Source organism: Sciurus carolinensis, chromosome X (assembly GCF_902686445.1).
Source record: "Sciurus carolinensis chromosome X, mSciCar1.2, whole genome shotgun sequence".
In the NCBI taxonomy this organism is placed as follows: domain Eukaryota; kingdom Metazoa; phylum Chordata; class Mammalia; order Rodentia; family Sciuridae; genus Sciurus; species Sciurus carolinensis.
Genome location: NC_062232.1, coordinates 32439233 through 32461521, shown reverse-complemented (window position 1 = coordinate 32461521; position 22289 = coordinate 32439233).

The window sequence follows — 22289 nt, the reverse complement described above, 5'->3', positions numbered from 1 at the left end:
CATGACAAGGAAGTCCTTGGAGAGAGGGAAATGGAATCAAGATGGAGATCCATTGAACTCCAGTCCTCCCAGCTTCAAAATCTTCTGTTAACTCTCTGTGCTTCCCAAGGTCTAGCTATCCAACATTTCCTGGATGTGAATATTCTTATCCCATTGAGACACTGTGGTGGTAATCCTATTCAATTGTTTCCTGAAACCACAATTAGCCTAACAAATATAGGAATTTGAAGTCTAAGATTCTATGAAGTTTGACAAGGTTATCTAGTATAAAGTGTGTCCAGGACACAAAAAGAATGAGCTATGTTAATTTAAATCATGAGTTTCCAAACACCCAAACAATAGCTATTTAATAACCAACCCAAACAAATGCTGAAACTTCATACCTTTGCTTGTGTGGATATGGCCAAGGTCCCAGGGCTCTGGTCTTTGGAATCAGGTAGAGTGTGGTTGCTTCTCAGGTCAAAGGGACAGAACATGCAGGTCTGAATCAACCACCAGAGGGAGTATAAACAAGTTCCCAAATAGGTTAGAGGTGGCCTCCCTTCTCACATTTCTCCTGAGCGACAGGATTACCATGCAGTATGTTCTTTCATCTCTAGTTCATTCTAGGCAAACTGTACCTAAGTGGAGTCAAGTGTGGGACCCAAATAGGGGAGCACTTGTTCCGACCTGGAAGCATCCAATGTCAACTGTATCATGGTTTTGTAATTTCATACCAGGTATTGTTCAGGTAGGTGATGGTCACCATAGGCAGTATGTAACCAAAGAACACGCTATGATCCAAAGATTGTTTACAAGTTGTGTAGAACACAGAATACCTTGTCTCACAGAAATAATAATATGAAGAGCCTTTGGTTTGCAGCCCAGGCCCTCAATGATACTTAACCCTTAATCAAAACTACTCACACAACCATTAGTACTGTTTTTCTTTTTCTTTTTTTTTTTTTGTACCAAGGATTGAACCCAGGGGTGCTTAACCACTAAGCCACATTCCCAGCCCTTTTTATATTTTATTTATAGGTAGAGTCTCACTAAGTTGCTTAGGGCCTCCTAAGTTGCTGAGGCTGGCCTCAAACTTGTGATCCTCCTGCCTCAGCCTCCTGAGCTGCTGGGATTGTAGGTATGTACCATTGACACTGGTTAATAACTCTTGAGGTCTGAACAACCATTTGATATATTGCTTCTTGTGACACAATCTAATTCAGGTCAAGGGCCAAGCACCAGCACCTCTAAGATGTCATTTTTCGATAGCCCCTGTCCCACATGAAGCTGAGCACTTCCTTCTCTGTACACCTCCCCCTCCTTCTTCACATCCTCAGTTCCTGAATGTCTTTCCTTCATGACATCTACAATGCTTTATGAAGCTTGTATTTATATATGTCTCTCCCTATTCTTCCCAAGACCTTGTGAGCAGGATGTGTGACTGGTCTTTATTACCCTGGCACCAGGCACAGAGCTTATGCTTAAAGATATTTGGGTCTAAGTTCATGGTGGTGGGATGTCATCGCACCTACTTTTCATCCCTGCTTTAAAGTTTCTTGTCATCATAACTCGATGTGTCCTCCTTCCTCCTATAAGAAAAGTCTGGGACTGGAGCAAGAAGTAAGAAGACTCTAAAGAGGTTTTCTTTGCAAGTCAAGGGGATCTTTCCTAGTCTGTGGAAATCCTGAGGGCTGAGAGGGAGAGAGAGGGCAGAGAACCGCATGACTTTCCAGGTGATTCCCTCCTTGGGGCTTCTTGGGAGTGAGAGCGTCAACAATAGCCCTGGCTCTCCCTGACACACAGCTCTGACTCCCCACCAAGCCTCTATGAAATGGGGAGGACAAGATTCTGAAAACAAAGTGATCGACCCTTTCCCATGTTCAGACAAAGCTGACTCTCTGGTCTCATGGATGAGAATATAATTTGGAAAATACAGAGATCTTGTGTGTTTGGCCTTGGACTTGAACAAATAACCCCAGGAGTCTCAGGTGCTAGACTGAGATCTGCCACTCAGCAGTTCTGAGACCATGCAACCTCCCACCAGGGAAATGGGAGTTAGGACTACTGATTTCAATGCAGGACCTTGGCAGGAGTCTGACGTTCCCATTTCTTTTGACTCCTTTATTCCCTCATGGAATTTTAGAACAAGAAAGGATCGTAAAAAGCATAAAGCTGAGCTTCCTCATTTTACAGTTGAAAAACTTATGAGCTGCCCTTCCTCCCATCCCCCAGGTAAAGACACGTACTCAAGGTCACCTAGCTGATCAGGAATTGTATCAAGAGCAAAAGTGGGTTCTTCAGACCGGTGGTTTGGTACCATTTCACCACATCTCACTGCGCTCGGAGCTCACACCCGCAGAGGGGGCCTAGGGTGTGCCACAAGTTAGAAGGAAGTAATTTTGAGTTTTCAAATTAGCTGTGGATAAGTTACACATGGATAATCAGGAGCTGACTGCAGCCTGGGCTCTAACTGAGCTTTAAGTCAATATTATAAGCTTGAATATTTATGGGTGTTTGGTTTGTTTCCAAAAATGGATGAAAGCACCATCCTTCCTCCTGTCACATAAATGGAAAACACCAGAAAGGCAGGGTTTACAGTGCTTTCCCAGCATTTGTGCATTTTGATGTTGACGCAGTGGACTGAAATCCGAAGGAAGACACAGAGGGAAGAGGACACTGCTGATTTCTTGCTTTTAAGGAGTGAGGGGTAATTAGAAAATTTGGAATTCTCAGAGGAAAAAGGTGCAGTTCAGTTGAGTGATTAGTGATGACATTTGAAAAACATCACTAGGCATTTTGAAGGCTGTCTCTGAGCTCTTTGGAGGAAAGTGATAGCTGTAGGTCCCTTCATGTGCTTGGTGGTCAACTTTCCCCTCTGTCTATGACATTCCATGACTATTGGAAATATGACCTTCTTCTTTTCTCCCTACTTCCAGTAGTATTGCAGGATGCTTTCCAAATTAATTAAATTCTATTTAAATAGTATGTTTCCTTTAATAACTTCACAATGCCCTTGAGATCATTAGAGAAGATAAGAACAAGGGGATTTAGAAGGCAAATCTATCAGCTGTGTGACCTTGGGTAAGTCACGACTTGATAAGCATCAACTGTAAAATGGGAGCCCTGTATTTCCCACAGGGTTTTTTTGAGGATTAAATGAAGGATGGATATGCAGTGCTTTGTAAACTGTAAAGTGCTATAACCTAGTAGTCCTACTGGTCTCCATAGTCCCTGTTAACTGCTGGTGAGTCACAGGCTGTTATACACCCGGACGTGGAAATTGCATGTCTCACCTTCTCACCTAGGGTGCATCTAAGGAAAGGTGTCACAGGTGTTGACCAATCATCCGCTTGGGTCATAGTTAAAGGTAACATTTATGAGTATGTGCAATATACCAGATATTGTACTAACACTATAGACAGTTCATATAAAATTCCCACACACACTTTGAAGATGGAATTATTGTGCCAATTTGACTTAGGTAGAACTTGAGAAACAGAGTGGTTGTCACTTAGATAATATACCACTTAGCATATGTGTCAGAACCAGGACATGAAACAAGGTAGGTCTTACTCAAGTCCTAGCTACTGTGACAGAAGGTATTTTCCAAAGATGGCTGCAAGGAAAGTACCAAAGCTCCCATCTCACAGGCTCTTCTACAATGGGATCTGACATTCTCCTAATAGGAGATGGAGTCTAATTCCCCTTCCTTTGAATGTGGGCTGGCCTTAGTGATGTAACCAATAGAATGTGGTGGAAATTACACCATGTGACTTTTGAGCTAGCATCAGAAAGGGTCATGTAGCTTCCATCTGGGTCTCTTGGGACATGGTCTCAGGACTCTCTTAGAATAGTCCTTTTGAAAAACCCAGTCTGTACTATGAAAACCCCAAGCTAAGGCTGAGGCAGGAAGATCTCAAGTTCAAGGCCAGCCTCAGCAAATTAAGTGGGGGCACTAAGCAACTTAGTGAGACTGGGTCCCAAAATAAAAAATAAAACAGGTAGGGGGTGTGGTTCGGTGGTTAAGTACTCCTGGGTTCAATCCCTAGTATCACCACCAGCAACAAAAACCCAAGCCATATGGAGAAACTGTATGCAGGTCATCTGCCTGTAGTCCCAGCTAAGCCCAGCCTTCATATCATCCTTGCCTAGGTGCCACTTATGTAGTGAAGAAGCTTCTAGATGATTCCAGACTCTTACCATTCAGGTCTCCAACTGAGACTCTAAGCATTGAGGAGCAGAGTAGGGGTGGTTTATCTCTGCACCATCTGCATTTTTGACCCACAGACTCCGTGAGCCTATAAAATGGGTGGTGTTTTATATCATTTAATTTGGAGAGAGGTCTATTATGTAGCAACAGATGAGTGGAACAATCACTCTGCTACTTTGTCTCAGTTCCTTCAAGGGAACTCTATCCTTAATGGTCAGAATTCCCTAATGCGATATCCTGGATGGTCCTGGAAAAACCTACCATTTTGTTTCCCATTCTTCCAAGACCTTGAACTCCTTTCCACAAATGTGGAAAGTATTAAGTATAATCATCCCTACTAGACTATTTCCGGGCTAATCTTTAGCCCTCTAAGGTATCAGATGGCCTTCTGCTAATATGCCTGTCTTCATAAAAGGTTCCAGAAGCCAGACTTTCCAAGGGGGGAAGTACCTGGCCCTCCACTGAACAAGCTAATTTCTAGATGGGAATCTGCTCAGACCAGTGGGAAAGCTGCTCTGCCTGATGCTGGCTCTGGTATACAACAGCCAAGAATGGTATTCCCATGGAAAAAGTCAAAGCAGTCTTGAGCAGATCCACATAGAGATGGCATCACGGGCTACATCAGATTTCTAATGGTCCTAACACTTTCTATCATCTTGTCTGTCACATCTCCTAGCCAGGTCCCTTGCAGTCTCCAGTTGAAAAGGTAGTTTACAGTTGGGAGAGGAGTTGGGAGAGGGCAGTGGCTGGAAGATGGGAGAGGTGCTTCATGTTCTGTTTCTTGAGCTGAGTGCTGTCTACAGGATGTTTTCACTCTCTGATGACTCACTAAACTGTGTACTTCCTTCATGCATATGTCACATCAATGAAAAGAAAAAAAATCTGGACCAGCAATTCAGCTGTGGGGATGAAACCTAAAATAAATGCCTGAGGAGTGACAGAGGAAACCTGCAGAATTATAGCACTTGGAGTGGTGCCACTCAACAGTGAGCTAATTCATATTTGTGTCACAAGTACCAACAGAGAGCCTGGCATACAAATGGTATCCAATGAATATTCACTGATCCACCAACTTGAGACTCTCTTTCCTAGTTTTAGCTCTTTGCCATGGAAAGATAGAAAAAGAGTTCTTGAAGGTTCTAGGTTAACAATACCACCTACTATAATAATATTTGCACTTTTTTAAACCTGCTTACTACCATTATTGATGATGCAGGACTGAGAAGGCAAGAACCAACGAGGACCCTAAATTTCCAAAGGGAACTTTCATCAAAATCCTTGTCTGTCTCCCCTAGTGATCCTCCACAGAACCCTGAAGAAAGAGCATTATGTAGTGACTCGATGCCAAACTGGGTGCTTTACATGTCCTGACTCATTTAATCTTCACAATGACCCTGTGGGGTGGTGACTGCCATTAGTCCCATTTTATAAATGGCTAAACTGAGGTACAGAGAGCTAAGCAACTTGTCCAAAGTCACACAGCTAGTAAGTGGCACGGACTGGATTAGATCCAGAAAACTGGCTCCAGAGTCCATACTTCCAAGTCCTGTGGAATGCTACCTATAGGTAGACCAAAATAACTTGCGTTTCAAAGATGTTTCTGAAATATTTGTTTGAAAAATGTTGAATACCTGAATAAAGAATATTTTGTTCTAAAACATAACATGAATCAGTACTGGAGTAGTGGTATTTACTTTCAGCAATTGGGGGTGAAGGTGGGGAGAGGCTGGGGGGTCTCCTAGGCCTAGCAAATAAGTGTTCCTTGGATCAGAGAAAACAAAGTCCCAGTCATAGAAGAAAGATCTCTTGCTATTCCCCCACCCCCCTCAGGATCTGAACAGATAATCAGAGCGTGCAGACATTCAGCAGTAATCAATTAGTACCTACTTTAGATTAAATTGAGAATATGTAAATTGGGTGCCTCATCAAGGCTGCACAGAGCCAGTGATTTGAGACGCAGGCACCCCAACGATGTGCTGCACACATACCAAGTCTCTGCGACACAGAAGGGCATGCAAATCTTGTCCCACAGCCGAAGAATTTCTTAGACTGGAAAATCTTCTATTCTTTACACACACACACACACACACACACACACACACACACACTCACATACCACTTTCCTTTCCTCATTCGCTCTTCTCCATCTTTCCAGAGGTTCATAATTTCTTGTATCCTCCAAAGAGTCCTCAGTGTAAAAGCTCAATGTCATGATCACGTACAGCAGAGCATCTTTTCTTTTTGGCTCTAACTCCTATCACTTTACCAGTCCAGAAGTTAAGCCATGTTTTGGTGTTTGGCGAACATTTTTATTTTGACAGTGGTATAAACAAATCCGTAGCTAAATATGACCCAGGATTCTTGAACCCCTCTTCAAATTCCCAGAAAGGGAAATGAGAGGCCTACTCTCAGAAGTACATTCTGAAATCTGACACACGACCCAAGAGACAAACATCTCCAGTGTCAAATGCAATGGGTATGGAAAGACCTGGACGAGCAAGTCTGAGAAGGCAAAGAAGCCCGGGCAAGAGAAGAGCTGGCTGGACCAGAGGCCTTCAGAAGGCAAGTTCTACCTCAACACCTGTCTGAGAAGGACCCTGATAACACAGAGGAGGAAGCCCCAGTTGTCCGAATGAAAGACCAGGGAAAATTACAGTCAGCAGGAAAACAGTATTTCCACATTGTGGTGATGGGAATGCCATCGTTAAGGCCTAAAAGATCGCCATTTTTCATGGGATTTCCTCAAAGGGCACGCCGTGACTGAGAAAGCTATTGACTGCCAACCAGGGAATGTGGTGATGAGCCAACAAACGGGGACCTAGGGACCCCTTCAGAGTGAGCATGTGGCTACAAGGCCAAATAAAACCATCCAAGGAGGCCCATAAGGTTTCACCGAGGTCATGGTCAGGAGGAGCTGTGATTCTCACCTAGTTAGAAAGCTAAACTCATTAAGTCACTTGAGTTTTTCCTACTACATTCTTAGAAATACTGAAGGCATATATGTATGTTTTTAAGTCAAGTGAATTTAAGAGAAAAAATGTTTTTTAGGAGAATTCAGTTATTTCTCCATAGTAAGGTATTGGTAACTTACTGTGCACCTCCTAGATGCAGAATACTGCTCTAGACATGAATGTGGAGATATACAAAAAGTATAAATTTATATTTTATAAATAAAGATAAGAAAAGTGTTCCTTGAGGATTTCGTATTTCAATTCAGAAGACAGACATGAGTTCAAGAAATGATCAGATCATGGCAGAAAGTAAGGGAGGGTACAGACAGATGAAATGGCAGAGTTGGTGGTTAGAGCTTCCTTAGAGCTGACTTCAAAAAGTTATTTCTAACATTTGGGAAGAAGAATCTGAATTAAAGGAAAAGAGCAAGGAGGGATGATACTCCCATGACATAATGGACAAGCTGAGAATACTAATGAGACCAGCTCACAGTTTATGCTGAGTATAGTAGATTATAAAAATGCTTACCAATTGTTCCCCATTCTACATCCATTTCCTTGCAATGTGACATTGTAGATCCTCCCATTAAGAGATTAGGTCTATTTCTCTACCCCTTGAATATGAGTTGTCTATGTGACCTACTTCAGTCAGTGGGACACCACCGAATAAAATACACATACAGAGACTTGAAAGGGACTTGCATTATACACTGGAGCTTGTTCTCTTGCTGCATTTGGAACCATGAGACCACCATGTAAATGAGTTTGAATGAACCTGTTGAAGAAGCTACATGGAGGACAACTGAGGCAACCCAGCCAACAGCCTGCAGACCTACAGAGGGAAACCATTCTTTAAAAAAAAAAAAAAAAAAAATATATATATATATATATATATATATATATATTAAGAGTTACAATCTCTATTCTTAATTTTATTTATTTTTTATTTGTTGTTTTTAGATATACATGTCAGTAGAGTGTATTCTGACATATCATACAGAAATGGAGTATAACTTCCCATTCTTGTGGTTGTACATGATGTGGAGTTTCACTGGTGGTGTGTTCCTATATGAACATAGGAAAGTGATGTCCCATTCATTCCACTGTCTTTCCCATTCCCATCCCCTCCCTTCCCCCCATTCCCCCTTGTCTAATCCAGTGAACTTCAATTCCTCCCCCCCACTTATTGTGTGTTAACATCCACATATCAGAGAGAACATTGAGCCTTTGGTTCTTTGGGATTGACTTATTTCACTTAGCATGATATTCTCCAGTTCCATCCATTTACTGTCAAATGCCATAAATTCATTATTATTTATGATTGAGTAATAGTCCATTGTGTACATATACCACATTTTCTTTATTCATTCATCTGTTGAAGGGCACCTAGGCTGGTTCCATAGTTTAGCTATTGTGAATTGAGCTGCTATAAACATTGATGTGGCTTTGTCATTGTAATATGCTGATTTTAAGTCCTTTGGGTATATGCTGAGGAGTGGGATAACTGGGTCAAATGGTGGTTCCATTCTAAGTTTTCTGAAAGAGGGAGACCATTCTTGATGATCCAGCTTCCAGTCTACTTATGAGCTGACTGCAGGTGCATGAGTAAACCCAGAAGGGACCAGTCTAGCCATTTTAGACCAGAAGCTGTGCCTAACCAATCCATAGGATAAGAGTCTAAATAAAATGGATGCTGCTTCGAGTCACTAAGTGTTATGTACTACAGTTACCTGAGACATTGAGGAATAGCTAAGTTTGTATGTAGAATAAATTTATCCAAAAGGGGTGAAAATAAATCAGGTGGCCAAGATAAATGGAGGTCCTGAACATCAAGAGAAGCAAAAGACAATCAATGACCCTCAAAGTTTGTTGGCAGAACCAAAAGAAGAAATAAATGATAGATTGGAAGGGTGGAGCTTAAAGTGGAGAATTTTAGGTTGGTGCTGATAAGGATTCAAATAAGGGAAAACTTCAGAGGCATTTCAGAGGAAGGAATAGTAAGATATAAGACAGATGAGCTATAAAGTAGGAAAGTCTGGCCTCAGAGATGCCTCCAGGTTGATCCTTTTGGAACATGGGAAAACAATAGTGTCAAAGATATCAAAAGGGAAGTTGGGAAGGGCAGGCAAATAGAGCATGATTCTGTCAGAAACCTCAAGGCTGCAAAAATCATTAAATCAGAGTCACCTGTAGAATGCAAAGGACAGCAGATCAGCCCAGCCTTAGAGCAAGAAAGTAGCTAAGCTTGGAGACCTCAGCAGCAAGGTTTTCTGTATCTTCACTCCATGCTGTCATTCTAAGATGCTCTTATTCTCTACTCAGTTGAAATTCACAGGGGTTTGCAAGCCACCCAATGGATGAGCATGTGGATTGGGCATTCATGAATCCTGATTCCATAAGGATGGGGAAGGAGAAGGATAAACCATGAGGGAAACTCTTCAGAACTGTAAGAACGGATGAGAGGTAAAGAGGAAAGAAATGAACACTTCGATACAATAGGCAAAGATAATGAACAGGGGTTTGAGTAAGTCAAAATGGAACTGAACATAGAAACTCCACTGTAGAGTACTGCTGTGGGTTGGAAACACAGGATTAATGGTTGGGCCCAAAGTTTCAAACATGAATGACATCTGCCTGTGAGTGAGGGTAGGCTCCAGCAAATAATGAGTAGTTGTCTGCAAAGAGAAGAGCAAGAGAAGACCCTAAGGCAGAGGCCTGGAGCCGTGGGCAATGCCTGTAGATGTGAAAGAAGAAAGGAACCTACTAAAAGAGAAAGGGCAGAGAAAACAAGCCTCAGAGAAAAGTGGCATGGAAACAGAGCAGGGAGGCCTGGCCAACTGTGCCTAATAAAATGGAGGTCAAGGACACTGAGGACCATGAAAAAAATTCTTCATTATTGAAATGATCATTGGTGACTTTTAGGAGCAAAAAATAGAAGAACATTGGTTTAACCCTTTCCCCAAGGGGAGTCAAGAAGTAGGACCATGGGATGTGTTTAAAGGAAACTCACACCTGTTGGTTTGGTACTGTACAAAGAGGAAATAGACTGATTTCCAGGAGGGTGTAAGGCTGGAGAGAGTAAAAATAGGAGGCATCTTAAAGTGTTCACAAATCAGCCTTGGGAATGTCTTCTTTTGAGGAAAATGGTCTCCAAATTCAAAGACTGTACAAAGGAACTTCAGTTTTCCATATATTACCCATGAAGGTTCCATTGTACAGTTTTGGATCCACAGCCAAAAGACTGGCTGAGACATGTGTGATTTGCAGGCTCTAAGTTTCTGTGAAACATTTAGTCAAGCAGTGGAGACAGTGGACAAGCCCTTATTGCTCACAGGGATGCCTCTGGGGTTTCTTTCGCTACAGTTAATTTCCAGGACATGGCGCCACTAAATATTAGCATGTCCCCTCGTGTTAATGGCAAATGGCAAGAGGCTCTCATAATTTAGATATTTTTATGGCTGTTCTGTGGAAGCTAATTTTGTCTAACAAAACCCCATTAAGTTTTAGCTCTATCCTTTTCCCTTCCTCCAACTCCCAGAACTGGGACTTATATGTTAATTGCAGCCAGTCTATGCTAATTAGGTTTCATTTCTATTTCTTAAAGAGACAGATGCCACCAGGTCCCGCCCCAGCCATCACTCCCTCTCACCTCCATAGCTAGCTTTTCAGAGGTTAAACTCTAGACTGGATGAAGAATTCGCTCAAGGTCTGCACTTGGAATTGGAAGGCAGAAGGGTCAGGTGTTTCCATATTCCTCACAAGTTCCTTCAAAGATGAAATGCTTCCTTTCCACAAAATTCCAAATGCAGCATTTCTAATTGAGGAGCAAATCGAAGTACCAGTAGATTCCTTAACTACTCCCAAAACTCAACAGAACAGCCCCAAGGTCTACTATAACCATTATTTTGAACAAAACACCCTTGATCCCAGAGTTTGCATTTGTGCTATGATACATTTGAGCTCACTATTGTAGACTGAGTAGGGCTTTCCAGGGCAAGAACTACCCAAAGAGAATGGCAACTTTCTGTATTAGAGCTTATTTCTGTTTATTGAATGAGTGCCCGCTAGGAGCCCAGTAGGTATTGGGGAAAATAAAAACAAATAGAGAAAACAAAGACACCACGCATTAAGAAGTTCTAGAAAGACATTATAATAGTACTATAATAGAGTAACCTACATCATCAAGCACTACAGTGAACTCAGCATTTTAATCATCACAACTATATTTATTGACCCATGATATAGATGAGGACATTGAGGCTTAGAGTGATATACTATGTCAGTTAGGTAGTACTCCATATAATACTGTGCAACCAACCACCTCAAAATTCAGTAACATACCATAAAAAGCCTTATTTTCCATTGAACTTGGGTATGTGGGTCTGCAGGAGAAATTCTGCTTCAAGATTTGGGTCACCTTGGCTTGGCTGTAGGTTAAGTTCAAATCTGCTCCACACGCATCTCATCTTCCTCCGACCCAAAAGCTAACCTGAGGCATCTTTTGCTGATACTGATCGTAGCTCAGAGGGAGAAATAGAGACACATGATACCTGTGAAAGCCTTTTTATACCTATTTTCATTAATGTATATTAATTCTACATAGTAAGGGGATTACTGTGCTATTTCTATATATGCATACAGGGTGCTTTGACCATATGCATCCACTCTTCTTCCACCTTGCCCCCCTGATCCATGGGACACTTTCTATTCCTAATAATCACTATTCTACTTTAAAGTTGAAAATTTTTTGTCTTTTAGTTCCCACATATGACAGGGAACATGCAATGCTTGTCTCTCTGTGTGTGGCTTATTTTTCAGCAAAGGACTTTTAAGGTCTAAGCTCAAAACTCACACAATGCAGCTATCGTCCACATTCTATTAACAATCACAAGTCACATGGGCAAGGCCAACGTCAATGGACAGGGAAATACTTTGCACCCAAAGGAGTGGGAGAAATCATGGAATCACACAGAGAAGGTCACGGGTGTGTGATTCCAATCAGAGAGGGTGTGAAATACTTGAAATGGTGATGTAGTCTGTACTCGTGGTTTCGAACTGGTAGAACTGGGATTCAAACTCTGGGTGATCAGAGTATATAACCATCCCTCTAACCATTATGCTAGATGGAAACATCTCACTGTAATAAAGTCAGTCAGTGGCAAATGAATAGTAATAACCTATTCTGGTTGGAGGACTGGGTCAGACTTCACAGAGGAGATATGCCCAGGTATGAAGACGGTCAGGATTTCTGATAGGCAGAGAGGATGGTTGGGGTATTTTCAACTGGAGGAAATAGGATGAGGATGGATGCAAGGGCATGAGGTGATCATGAGACAAAATATAGGGTCCCCACAGACAGTAGGGAGATATGAGAGCTGAGGATGGATGGGTAGGAGGAAATGGGACTGAAGTTCTGAGCAGTATGTTGCGGGATCACATCCTGAGTCCTCTGAGCCAGTGCATCTCATACATAATTGTAAGCAGGCATTACCCCTGCTTTTACTACCAAAATTGTAAGCAGGAATTACCCCTGTAATTTCAGAGACTAGGGAGACTCAGGCAGGAGGATTGCAAGTTCAAGTCCAGCCTCAGCAACTTGGCAAGGCCCTGTCTCTAAATAAAATATGCAAACGGCTGGGGATGTGGCTCAGTGATTAAGTGCCCCTGGGTGCAATCCCTGATACAAAACAAACAAACCTAGTTGCACCTTGGAATCCCCCAGGGGATATTGCTAAAATGCAGATTCCCATTCAGTAAGTCTTGAGCAAGGAGCTTGAGATTCTGTATTCCTATCAAGCTGTAAATGCTGTTCTTTCACACTCTGAGTAGCAACACTCTGAACAAATAGCCTGCTAGTCATGCAAGGGTAGGAACTGTGTTTTCTTCCTCTTTGTTCCCACACAATGCTTGGCACATTGGCTTCTACATCACAAACTCACCATCAGGGCTGGATGCTGCTCATAATTTCTCTCCCTTTTCATCAGTGTCCTTGCCTTCCCCCAAGGTTTCCCCACTCAGCTGCCCAAAGCCAGGGCTTTCCAACACCTTGTGGCATAGGCTACCTGAAGATCATGCTCTAGCTCGTTTCCTCCTTAGAACGAGGGGGAAAAAAAACGAGTAAAAAGAAAAAGCAAAGTGCTGCCAAAAAAAAAAAAAAAAAAAACTAAACCAAACAACCTTCTATTAGCGGACGCTACGCAGATTCATTAGCGCTTTGGGGAAACCATCAGAAGTTGATTGTGCTTGAAGGGGTTGCTCGTCTCCTCCCATTTCCTAATTTGATTTCACGGCTCTGCAATGAAGTCAGAATTAGAGTCACATTAAAGATGGGGAAAAGGAGAAAAAAAATGTACCACCAATCAAGTCCTGAAACTTGCAAGGTGCCTTCTTTCAGTCTCCCCAAGGAATCTTCCATTTCACTAAGGTGAAGGTGACCTCAAGAGGACCCTGGGGTGAAAAATCATGACTCCCAGAGCAGGAAAAAGATCATATACAAAGAAGTCTCATATTTGTGGGCAAGGGGCTCTGGAGAAGGGGAATAAGAAATTCTGAAAGTCCTATTTTGGTTCAAACTGACTTTGGGAGTGCCAGGCCAGCTGCACTGGGTCTCATGTCTCATGACGTCCTCACCCAATTGCCTGTCTTGGAGCTTGGAGGTGTCTGTGAATTTAATGGCATAGGCTCATTCCTCCAAGTTCAGATGATGCTCAGGTGCCTGTAGCAGATGCTGCTGCTCCCCCCCTATCCCCGTGGCATTTGCGCCTATATCCTGCAGGCGCTTACAATGAACACCCGCTAAGTTCTGCCTGAGGGCTTTTATTCTGGCCCTGGGAGCATGTCTAGGACTCTGACAAGATGAGCTGAACGTTCTGGAGACTTTATATTAGCGGAAGCAGCCCTCAACCAAAGATGTTGGAAGATGGGCACCCCAGCTTCACCCTTGGTTAGATACATCTGGGACATAGTCTATATTGTCCCCTAGAGGTTTTCAGTTGCCTTCAGTGGTCACTTGCTTGATAATATACATTGTATGGATGTCCTTTCTGTCCCTACCTCACTTTGCCACCCCATTCTTAGTACTTCCTAGAATCAACTTTTCAAATAAATTATTCATCCTCAAGACATTGCCAAAGGATTTAGTTCTGGGGGAACCCAAAAGAAGATAGGGCTTTCAAATTTCCTCCATTAAAAGGCCACCATTCCAGGGTGGCAAGGGTTCGGGAGTTCAGGCATGAATGGGACTGTCTGAGTGAACTCTGGGAGAGGAACTCAGAATAAACCCCTGGGTGTGGGATGGGATGGGATGAGGGTGTGTTGGGGATCTGGGAACTGGGTGCAACACGAGTTACAGATTGCCAAACAGGAAGGTGACAGTTCATCTGTCATTACAATTCTGTGTGGAACTTATCTTATTCTTGGGTTTTCATTGCAAACTGGAAAAGATTAATGGGCTTCCCTATGACGTGGAGTTTCAGCCTTTCATCGCCTCTTCCTGAAAATATAGCCTAGAGCAAGTCCTTTTATTTTTCTAAACCTTGGTGTCCTTAGATGTAATCAGAGATCATAATAATATCCGTTGAACCTAACTGCCTTGAGCTCGGGGTTAAACCTCAGCTTTGCCCTTTACTTGCTGGGTGACTATGTGTCTATTACCTAACATCTCTAGACTTTTTATTACCAAACGGAGAAAGAATATGAATTTGGACTGATGAAGTTGCATATATTTGACTTTCTGATCTACAGAAATAGCAATTTCGTGCAGTTTGACCTAAGATCTTGCAGAGTTTATGTGAGGATTTTAAATCATGTATGAAAAACACCTATCGTACTGACTGGCACATAGTAGGTGCCCAATGTACCACAACAGCAGCTACAACTATTATATTGAGATAACACCAGAAAACAGGAAACTCCTACTCAGAATTTGAATAAATAACAATAATAACATCCCCCTGCCTGAAGACTTTATCTGTCTGACCACTGGACAAGATCAAAACAAAGTAACAATTACCGGACAACCAGATGCTGGGAGAATGTACCAGGTTTTGTGGACTTCCCAGTATCCTGAAGGATACAATTTTGTTTGTTTTACCAAATGTCATATTGAAACAATTGTGAATAAAAGAATAAGAGATGATCTCAGCTTCCATCTTTTGTGATGCTCAGGTTTAAAGGAGAAAGGAGGGCCTGGCAAAATTAACTTATCATTTAAGAAACAGCCATTGAAACAGCCATTGCAAATACATTCATTATTATACAACGCTGAGCGCTGTGCACCAGTGCGCGCGGCATCTGTCTGCTCACTAATTCTCCCGTTATTATTATCCACTGAAAGGGCAGGCGGGAGACAATTTCAGGCAATCTCCCTCAGCAGAGGTTTGCAGGTTTCATGGAGTACTCAAAACTCCCCCAAACGTGCTCCTTGAGCATTTGGCTTGCTAATCTTGTTGACGTGACAGAAAAAAAAAAAATTGAAAATGGCTAATGGCCTTAATTTTCCTATACCTGACAGCTAACCAATTCATCCCACCCCAAACAGTTACTCATCTGATTCCCTCTCCTTCTCTCCCTCATGTGCCTGTGCACGCGCGCGCATGCACACATTCTGCTCTTTTCCAAACCTGTCAGTCACAGCCATGTGTGTGTATGTGTGTATGTGATGGGGCTTTATTTTATTTCTTGCCTCTCGGGAAGGTCACAAATTGCAGCTGCAAAGAGGCTACTCAGATGGCAAACAGGGAGGGACCAGCAGAATGGCTTCATCAAAGTCCTATGGCAACTAAGCACAATCAGGACCACATGTGGTGCACATCGCTTAAGGTGACCATTGTAAATAAGATGGAGAAACAGCACGTGGGGCCTGGGAGGGGATCTGTGGAGTGTCCACTGTGTCTGGTGGGCTACAGGGCTTGGAGCCCCACAGCTTTCCTTGCAGACAGTATCCAGGAGAGCAAGAAGGCTGCAGCAGGCAGGAGATCCTGGAAGGGCGCCGGTGATGCTCAGGCTCAGAGGGACCCAGGCTCATAGAGAGAACTAGGGAGGAATTTAGTGCAAAGGCGTCTAGAATAGGTTGCTGCTTTTTCCTTCCCCTCCCCTACTTCCCAGGGCTGCTGTTAACTCTTTAAACCTGGAGTCAGGTCTGTATTTGTAAATAGGAAAGTAGAATGAAATCAAAATACTCTTTGTGCATGTGTGTGCACATGCATGTGTGTATGCATGTTTATGTGTATGTACGTGTGTGTGCATGTGTGCACGTGTGTGTGTGTGTGTGTGTGTGTGTGTGTGTGTGTGTGTGTGGTAGGGCAGCATGGGATGGTTCTGCATTTTAAAGGGACGGATTAATGGCTAAATGGCTGTTCTATGCTTTAAAGGGCCAGCTGTTCTGTGGTTTGTATTACAAGATTTATCTCTCAGAATGTTTTTTTTTTTTTTAAATCAGCCTCTCCCCCAGCTGTAGGCTTCTTGTTGTAGAAAAAGAGAAACATTGTCTGGGTGGAGGAAAAGCATAAAGCATCCTAATGTGCAATTTATGCCCTCACTGTCCAGTAGAGACCTGGATATTGCCTCCCTCTGAAGAGTTTTTCTAAATTTCCTCAATTTCCTGGATTATCTGGATAACATGGATTCTCCTAAAAAAAAAAAAAATAGGCCAGACTTATTTACAGGAACTGGAGAAACAGGGACTCTATTCTCATTTTTATTTGTATTATCTTCAACTTCCCTATTTCCTATTTTCCCAGGCTTGGAGCAGTGCCTATCTTCAGTTTCTGGTAGTTTCTGCCCCAAACCCCATTGCACCTCAGTTATTTACCCTCAGTTCTGCCTCCTACTTCCTTCTCAGACCCAGAACTTTTCACTTTTACCTCCCCATAGTCCATCCCTCTAACTTGAAAGCTTTGCCTTTCCCCGGAAGTGCTTATGTCTGCCCTTGGAGTAGAGGAAAGAAACCCCTTCCTCCAATAAGTTTTCCCTCTCCTTCCCCTGAGCTCCACAGCATCATGGCTTCCTCAAACAGCCTGAATGTGTACAGGTTTCTGCTTTTTGAATCTCTGTGATTTTTCTTAGGACTTCCTCCCTGTCTCTGAATACAGGCTCCTCATCCTCTTTTTATTTCTTGTCTTCTCCTACCCCCAGTTCTGCCTCCAGCTGGGACAAGGGGTGTCCAGGGTCCTTCCAGGATAGATGACAACCCACTGAGGGGCAGCTGCAAAACAACCGGAACAAATCAAACTGAGGCCAAACGTTAACAGCCTCTGGCAACTTCTCCTTTTGGGCTTCTCTCCCAGGCCCCAGAAAAGCTAAAGTTTGAGGTTACAAAATCCAAACTCCCAGACCTACAAATCCTCATTTCTTCCCCAAGGGAGACACCCAACACTGCCAAAGTCTTTCTGGACACACATTAGTCATTGAAGCAGCCCTGTCCACCCCACCTACACGACCCTCTCATTTCCAAGCTCCTTAGATTGTTCCACGAGTAGTGTCCAAATAAAGGGTTTAGGAGGTTTTAAGGGAGCCCTGGGTCTTACCTGGAATTGTGTGGTACCACAGAAGCTTCTGGTGTCTGACCTGAGGGAGCTGAAGGTAGATCTTAATCCTCGATAAGCCCTGACTCATCCACCAGTCTCAGACCAGGGATTCCTACTGTGAGTAAATGCTGCATGAGCCCTGAACTGTGCATGTTCCTAGATGAGATTTGTCCTCCTAGGAGAAACTGTTCTCTCAAAAGCCTTGTCTTTCTTTCTTCTATGGAAATCCTTGTTCAAATATGGGGCTTGAAGTCGCAGACAAATTTTGAAGGGACCCTCAATTCTGTGACATATTTGCTAACCGTTTCCTTTGGATCATGAAACGTCCCATCCCAGATGGTGAGAAGACAGAAGGTAGAAGTTGAGACCATAGAAATGACAGCCTTAGGATCACTTCTAGCATTGCCACTGACCAGCTGTGTGTTCTTTGGCAAGTTACCTCTCCTCTCTGTGCCTCAGTTTCTGCATCTATAAAATGGGGACAATGATGAGAACTGCTTCATAAGGTTGATTTGAGGACTAATGAGATAATCCAGGCAAAGCATTTGGCACAGTGTAAGTACTCAAAAATGTTAGTTGTTATTTGAAATGGGATTTTAAAAACCAACTATCAATCTTCGCTCAATTTGGGCAAAAAGCAAGGTCAGACAGGCTGGTAACTTATCATGCTGAGCAGTAACTGATTAGCATGAAAATATGCTGAGAAAATGGTTTATTTCATCATTTTATCATGTTGAGCATCTACTATCTCCAGACCTCCTTCTGACTTTGACTTTCTTAAAAAGCAGAATAATACACAAAATACTAGTCCCTCAAATATTGTCCATTTTGGGGGAAAGAAAATTGAAGAATTAGATCAGAAAGGTAGTTTTACCTATGTAGTTTCCATTTCTTGATTTCTCTCTAGGGTGCCATCCTTCCCCCACACTTAGTCTTCAGGTTTGGATGGGTTAATGTGTGTTCTGGAGACCATTTCCACTGGTGATTATGCCATCTCATCTCAACTTCATGTTCACTAGCAATATGCCAGTAGCTTGAAATCAGTCATAGTGAGAGTATACACCACTGAATTTGGAAAACACTACAAGAGAACACATCCTTTATCCCACCCTAGAGATAGTTGTTAAACATTACCAGCACATACATGGGCTTACACCCCACCCTAGACATATGACCAAAGAATGATCAGTCAGAATATTCTAATTTCCTGGCCTCAGTGATTGGTTCAGAGATGAATGTGTGTCCAGAGCCAAACCACTGAGATGTAATCTTGGGATGTCTTCTGCAAAAATTTGGAAGAAAAATTTCTATTTAATGGGATTGTAAAGATAAAGATGTTAGTGTTCCACTTATCACTATATGAAGGTGGTCTCAACTGAGACAAGAAAGAATAGGAGATCAAGGGCTGGGAACTAAGCCAGACTTATCCTTCGATTTAAAAGGAAAGTGACCCAATAAATTTTCTCTTCCTATTTTTGATAAGCCAGTTGGAGTTCGAGTTCTTTCATGTGCAAACGAGAGTCCTCCCTAACAGGGATACATTAGATATTATCTGGTGTCTAGATTTTATCACTTTTGGGCATATAGTTTAATGGCAACAAATTCCTCCTCTCCCACCATGAACTCTCCTTTGCGATTGTAGATTTACAGCTCCTCTTCCAAGAGATAGAGACTCTTTCCCCTTCCTTGATCTTGAACTGACCTTATGACTTGATTTGGTCAATAGAAGATGGTAGAAGTGATGTGTAACACCTCCTAAGTCTGGGTCTCAAGGGACCTTGAGATTTCTTTCCCATTCTCAGAAACCTGAGACCATCCTAGTCTGAGGCCCATGTGGGATGAAGGACCACATGGAAAAGATTCTCAGCTGTCCCAGGTACTTCCGACCCCCAAAGCTTAATCCCCCCACCAACTCTCCAGCTGAATGCAGTCATGTGAGGGAGCCTAGGCAGGACTAACAGAAGAACCTGCTGCCAACCCACAGAATCAGGAGACATAATGAGTTTTCGTTTGAAGTTACTCAGTCACTGGAGTAGTTGTTACACAGAAAAAGGTACTGATGAGTTTTAGTATCCACATTTTATCTACCTACTAATGAAGGAATAAAACTTTTGTGTATGGGAAGAGAGTTGGCACGTGGGTGCAGAGAGTTGGGTTTGAGTCCTGGTTCCTCCACTTCGTAGCAGTGTACCCTTGGGAAATTAATTTCTCTGTGCTTCAGTTAACACATGCTGTGGTTTAGGTATAGTTTGAGTGTCCCTCAAGTCTTCATGTGTTGAAGTTTAATCCCCAAAGTCATATGGTAATGGTTTTCAGAGGGTGGAAAGTTAATCTGACTATTATGTTTAGAAATGAGACCTTTGGAATTTTTCATTTTCAAACATCATGCAGGGTGCTCACACAAACCTTGATGGTATAGGTTTATCATTTGGTATGGCCTCTTAATGTAATCAAGAGAGACACAGTAAACATGAGATGTACAGGCTACTGTTGGCATTAACACAGCATAGTGTTTCATGGGCAATGCTTTTTAGAAGGAGTAGAAGGAACAATTGTATGCTCTAAAATAATGATTAAATATGTAGTATAGTAAACGTATTCATCTATTGCCATTATTATTTATCATATACTGTGCATAAATGCATCTGCTATACTTTTATTGGACTGGCAGCACAGTAGGTTTGTTTACACAAGCATCCACACACATGTGAGTAATGTATTGCACTATGTCATTTCAATGTCTACAAAGTACTAGGTGGTAGGAATTATTCAACTTCATTATAGTCTTATGGGACCACCATCATATGTGAGGTCTATGATTGGCTGAAACATTGTTATATGATTGATGACTGTAAAATATGAAGATTGTGAATGAATTGAAAAAGAGAGATTGTTAGATAAAGAGAAACCAGAACTTGAAGATTTGGAAAATTCTATCTACATTGCAAAAAATGGGAGGACTGGTGCTGTAGAGAACATTAAGGGTATGGCTGAACAATCAGTTGACAAACAAATCATGGGTATTACTCATGAACCTAACCAGCCATCTGAAAATAAATAAGGAATATAGAAGAGATTATACCAACAGACACACTGCCAATTTGTACTATAAGGGGCAGTGACGGTGGGACAAAATGAAGGAAGGCTATTAGACTTTTTCAATTTAAAGGACAGATCAGAGAGTCGTTTGACCACCAATGTATGCTATCATTCAAGATAGGGGAAGAATGTCCTGAAGGTGATTCAGAAATCATCAGAGCTACTCTTTTTCACCATAAGTCTATAGAGTATAGGCCAGGCAGTCAAGGTTGTCTCCATCTCAGTTTCAAAGTGTAGGACCACTGTCCATCAGAGCTATAGGGGAAGGTTTCTGGCTGACAGTCACATGGGCCCACCACCCTGCTGAACTGTCAAGATGACACTGCCCAATTAGTGCACTTGGTGGGCAGACCAATGAACCAAAGAGGATTATCATCAATCTTAAGATCTAATGAAAGTTGGCTTGCTAAGTTTTGGACTTGCCTATGACCTGTTGCCCCTTCCTTTTTTCCTATTTCTCCCTTTTTAATGGAAATGTCTATCTTATGCCTGTCTTACCATTGTATTTTAAAAAGACCTAAATTATTTATTTTCTCAGAGCACAGCTGGACAGGAATTTTACCTCAGGATGAATTGTTCCTCAAGTCTGATGCGTATCTGATTTAGATGATATCTAGATGATACTTTGGACTTTAGAGTTGATACTGGAATGAGTTAAGATTTTGGGGGACTGTTGGATGGAATGGATGTGTTTAGTATGTGAGAAGGACATGAATTTGTGAGAGAGCAGGGGTGGAATGCTATAAATTGAACTGTGCCCCTCCAAATTCATAGGTTGAAGTCCTGTCCCCAATATGATGAGACCTTTGGGGAGGTAATTAAGTTTCGATGAGATCATGTGGTTGGGACCTACATGGTAGAATTTGTGCCCTTATAAGAAAATACACTAGGGACTTTTTCTCTCTCTACCACGTGAGGACAGTGTGAGAAGGCAGCCATCTGCAAGCTAAGAATGGAACCTCACCAGAACCTGACCATGCTACCATCCTGATCTCCAGAACTATGAGAAATAAATGTTTGTTGTTTAAGCCACCTAATCTATGGCATTTAGTTATGGTAACTTGATAGACCACAATACCATCTGTCAAATGAGAATAAGCACCTACCACATACAGTTGTTATGACAATTAAATAACCTAAAAACTTCTTATATGCCCATGCTATGTGAGAGAAATACAAACTATGTTGAACAATGATTTTGTCCCAGGTTAAACCTAATCTATGGTCATGGTAGGATTCAAATCTGCCCAATCATATTTGTAAGGACTTCAGGGCACGTGGAAATAGTAATCTATTAGCATTTGAGATCCAAGAAACCCTAGAAAAGAACTCAACCTAAGAGTGGTATTAGGAAATGAATAGTTTGCATTTATTGAATACTTGTTATGTGCCAGGCACTCTCTCAGGAACATTGTATGGGTTATTTCATTTAAACCTCATGACAGACCTATGAAGTTCTATCAATATCTTCATTTTACAGGTGAGAATACTGGGGTGCTAAGAAGTTAAGTTGTTGACCAA